Source organism: Melospiza melodia, chromosome 24 (genome assembly GCF_035770615.1).
Source record: "Melospiza melodia melodia isolate bMelMel2 chromosome 24, bMelMel2.pri, whole genome shotgun sequence".
NCBI lineage: Eukaryota > Metazoa > Chordata > Aves > Passeriformes > Passerellidae > Melospiza > Melospiza melodia.
In genome coordinates this window covers 480,001-485,000 of record NC_086217.1, presented here as the reverse complement: position 1 = coordinate 485,000, position 5,000 = coordinate 480,001, and positions in this window count along the sequence as shown.

Sequence of the window (5,000 nt, the reverse complement as noted above, 5' to 3'; positions counted from 1 at the left end):
CTAGGAAGGCCTGAGTTCCAGGCTTACTGCAGCTGCCAAAGACATCCCAAACGGAGCGCAGAAGTGCCACAACACGGCTGTTTTCACGGCTTTTTCCTTAAAAAGAACCCTAATACCCGGCTGATTTACCTTCCTAGGGTTAATGTTAGGCTTAGGCCCTGGGCTAGGATTTTTAAAACTAGGAAGCCCTTAGCTCCAGGCACACTACAGCTGTTCAAGGCATCCCTATGGGAGCGCAAAAGTGACACAACTTGGCTGCCTCTGCTGCTCTTCTTATGAGTCCATCCCAAACCATAGGCTGATTTTCATTCCTAGCGTTGAGGTTTGAGTTACGCCTAGGTTAGTGTTCTTTGAACCAGAAAGCCCTGAGTTCCAAGAACATAGCAACTGTGAAGGACTACCCAAGAAGTGCACAAAAGTACCACAACATGCCTGCCTCCACAGCTATTTCCTTGGGGACATCCCTAATTCCTGGCTGATTTGCCTTTCACGTCGTCGGGTTGGGGTTAGGTAGGCCTTGTGCTAGGATTTTCAAAATCAGGAAGCCCAGACCTCCAGGCACACTGGAGCTGTGAAAGGCATCCAAAAGAGAGTGCAAAAGTGCCACAACATGTCTGCTTTCACAGCTTTTTCCTTGGCACCATCCCTATACCTAGGCTGATTTATCTGCCTAGGGTTAGGGCCAGGGTTCAGCCTAGGGCTAGTATTTTTTTAACCAGGAAGCCCTGAGTTCCAGGCTTACGGCAGCTGCTAAAGGCATTTCAAAAGGAGCGCAGAAGTGCCACAGCATGGCTGCTTTCGCGGCTTTTTCCTTATGAAGAACCGTAATACCCGGCTGATTTACCTTCCTAGGGTTACTGTCAGGCTTAGGCCCTGGGCTAGGATTTTTAAAACTAGGAAGCCCTTAGCTCCAGGCACACTGCAGCTGTTCAAGGCAGCCCAAGGGGAGCGCAAAAGTGACACAACTTGGCTCCCTCTGGTGCTATTTCCATGAGACCATCCTGAACCATAGGCTGATTTTCCTTCCCTGCGTTGAGGTTTGAGTTACGCCTAGGGTTAGTGTTCTTTTAACCAGAAAGCCCTGAGTTCCAAGAACACAGCAGCTGCCAAGGACTAGCCAAGAAGTGCACAAAAGTACCACAACATGCCTGCCTCCACAGATTTTTCCTTGGGGACATCCCTAATTCCTGGCTGATTTGCCTTTCACGTCGTCGGGTCAGAGTTAGGTAGACCTCGTGGTAGGATATTTAAAATCAGGAAGCCCAGACCTCCAGGCACACTGGAGCTGTGAAAGGCATCCAAAAGAGAGTGCAAAAGTGGCACAACATGGCAGCTTTCACAGCTTTTTCCTTAGTAAGAACCCTAATACCCGGCTGATTTACCTTCCTATGGTTAATGTTAGGCTTAGGCCCTGGGCTAGGATTTTTAAAACTAGGAAGCCCTTAGCTCCAGGCACACTGCAACTGTTCAAGGCATCCCAAGAGGGCCGCAAAAGTGACACAACTTGGCTGCCTCTGCTGCTCTTCTCATGAGTCCATCCCGAAACATAGGCTGATTTTCCTTCCTAGCGTTGAGGTTTGAATTACGCCTAGGGTTAAGGTTCTTTGAACCAGAAAATCCTGAGTCCCAAGCACACAGCAGCTGCCAAGGACTACCCAAGAAGTGCACAAAAGTACCACAACATGCCTGCCTCCACAGCTATTTCGTTGGGAACATCCCTAATTCCTGGCTGATTTGCCTTTCACGTCTTCGGGTTGGGGTTAGGTAGGCCTTGTGCTAGGATTTTCAAAGTCAGGAAGCCCAGACCTCCAGGCACACTGGAGCTGTGAAAGGCATCCAAAAGAGAGTTCAAAAGTGCCACAACATGTCTGCTTTCACGGCTTTTTCCTTGGCAACAAGCCTAACACCAGGCTGATTTACATTCCTAGGGTTAGGGTTAGGGTTAGGGTTAGGGTTAGGGTTAGCGTTAGAGTTAGGGTTAGGGTTAGGGTTAGGGTTAGGGTTAGGGTTTGTGTTAGGGTTAGGTTTAGGGTTAGGGTTAGGGTTAGGGTTAGGGTTAGGGTTAGGGGTTAGGGTTAGGGTTAGGGTTAGGGTTAGGGTTAGGGTTAGGGTTTGGGTTAGGGTTAGGGTTAGGGTTAGGATTAGGGTTAGGGTTCGGTTTAGGGGTTAGGGTTAGGGTTAGGGTTAGGGTTAGGGTTAGGGTAAGGGTTAGCGTTAGGTTAGGGTTAGGGTTAGGGTTAGGGTTAGGGTTAGGGTTAGGGTTTAGGGTTAGGGTTAGGGTTAGGGTTAGGGTTAGGGTTAGGGTTAGGGTTAGGGTTTAGGGTTAGGGTTAGGGTTAGGGTTAGGGTTAGGGTTAGGGTTAGGGTTAGGGTTAGGGTTAGGGTTAGGGTTAGGGTTCAGCCTCGGGCTAGGATATTTTGAACCAGGAAGGCCTGAGTTCCAGGCTTACTGCAGCTGCCAAAGACATCCCAAACGGAGCGCAGAAGTGCCACAACATGGCTGTTTTCACGGCTTTTTCCTTAAAAAGAACCCTAATACCCGGCTGATTTACCTTCCTAGGGTTAATGTTAGGCTTAGGCCCTGGGCTAGGATTTTTAAAACTAGGAAGCCCTTAGCTCCAGGCACACTACAGCTGTTCAAGTCATCCCTATGGGAGCGCAAAAGTGACACAACTTGGCTGCCTCTGCTGCTCTTCTTATGAGTCCATCCCAAACCATAGGCTGATTTTCATTCCTAGCGTTGAGGTTTGAGTTACGCCTAGGTTAGTGTTCTTTGAACCAGAAAACCCTGAGTTCCAAGAACATAGCAACTGTGAAGGACTACCCAAGAAGTGCACAAAAGTACCACAACATGCCTGCCTCCACAGCTATTTCCTTGGGGACATCCCTAATTCCTGGCTGATTTGCCTTTCTCGTCGTCGGGTTGGGGTTAGGTAGGCCTTGTGCTAGGATTTTCAAAATCAGGAAGCCCAGACCTCCAGGCACACTGGAGCTGTGAAAGGCATCCAAAAGAGAGTGCAAAAGTGCCACAACATGTCTGCTTTCACAGCTTTTTCCTTGGCACCATCCCTATACCTAGGCTGATTTATCTGCCTAGGGTTAGGGCCAGGGTTCAGCCTAGGGCTAGTATTTTTTTAACCAGGAAGCCCTGAGTTCCAGGCTTACGGCAGCTGCTAAAGGCATTTCAAAAGGAGCGCAGAAGTGCCACAGCATGGCTGCTTTCGCGGCTTTTTCCTTATGAAGAACCGTAATACCCGGCTGATTTACCTTCCTAGGGTTACTGTCAGGCTTAGGCCCTGGGCTAGGATTTTTAAAACTAGGAAGCCCTTAGCTCCAGGCACACTGCAGCTGTTCAAGGCAGCCCAAGGGGAGCGCAAAAGTGACACAACTTGGCTCCCTCTGGTGCTATTTCCATGAGACCATCCTGAACCATAGGCTGATTTTCCTTCCCTGCGTTGAGGTTTGAGTTACGCCTAGGGTTAGTGTTCTTTTAACCTGAAAGCCCTGAGTTCCAAGAACACAGCAGCTGCCAAGGACTAGCCAAGAAGTGCACAAAAGTACCACAACATGCCTGCCTCCACAGATTTTTCCTTGGGGACATCCCTAATTCCTGGCTGATTTGCCTTTCACGTCGTCGGGTCAGAGTTAGGTAGACCTCGTGGTAGGATATTTAAAATCAGGAAGCCCAGACCTCCAGGCACACTGGAGCTGTGAAAGGCATCCAAAAGAGAGTGCAAAAGTGGCACAACATGGCAGCTTTCACAGCTTTTTCCTTAGTAAGAACCCTAATACCCGGCTGATTTACCTTCCTATGGTTAATGTTAGGCTTAGGCCCTGGGCTAGGATTTTTAAAACTAGGAAGCCCTTAGCTCCAGGCACACTGCAACTGTTCAAGGCATCCCAAGAGGGCCGCAAAAGTGACACAACTTGGCTGCCTCTGCTGCTCTTCTCATGAGTCCATCCCGAAACATAGGCTGATTTTCCTTCCTAGCGTTGAGGTTTGAATTACGCCTAGGGTTAAGGTTCTTTGAACCAGAAAATCCTGAGTCCCAAGCACACAGCAGCTGCCAAGGACTACCCAAGAAGTGCACAAAAGTACCACAACATGCCTGCCTCCACAGCTATTTCGTTGGGAACATCCCTAATTCCTGGCTGATTTGCCTTTCACGTCTTCGGGTTGGGGTTAGGTAGGCCTTGTGCTAGGATTTTCAAAGTCAGGAAGCCCAGACCTCCAGGCACACTGGAGCTGTGAAAGGCATCCAAAAGAGAGTTCAAAAGTGCCACAACATGTCTGCTTTCACGGCTTTTTCCTTGGCAACAAGCCTAACACCAGGCTGATTTACATTCCTAGGGTTAGGGTTAGGGTTAGGGTTAGGGTTAGGGTTAGCGTTAGAGTTAGGGTTAGGGTTAGGGTTAGTGTTAGGGTTAGGGTTAGGGTTTGGGTTAGGGTTAGGTTTAGGGTTAAGGTTAGGGTTAGGGTTAGGGTTAGGGTTAGGGTTAGGGTTAGGGTTAGGGTTAGGGTTAGGGTTAGGGTTAGGGTTAGTGTTTGGGTTAGGGTTAGGGTTAGGGTTAGGATTAGGGTTAGGGTAAGGTTTAGGGGTTAGGGTTAGGGTTAGGGTAAGGGTTAGGGTTAGGGTTAGGGTTAGGGTTAGGGTTAGGGTTAGCGTTAGGTTAGGGTTAGGGTTAGGGTTAGGGTTAGGGTTAGGGTTAGGGTTAGGGTTTAGGGTTAGGGTTAGGGTTAGGGTTAGGGTTAGGGTTAGGGTTAGGGTTAGGGTTTAGGGTTAGGGTTAGGGTTAGGGTTAGGGTTAGGGTTAGGGTTAGTGTTAGGGTTAGGGTTCAGCCTAGGGCTAGGATATTTTGAACCAGGAAGGACTGAGTTCCAGGCTTACTGCAGCTGCCAAAGACATCCCAAACGGAGCGCAGAAGTGCCACAACATGGCTGTTTTCACGGCTTTTTCCTTAAAAAGAACCCTAATACCCGGCTGATTTACCTTCCTAGGG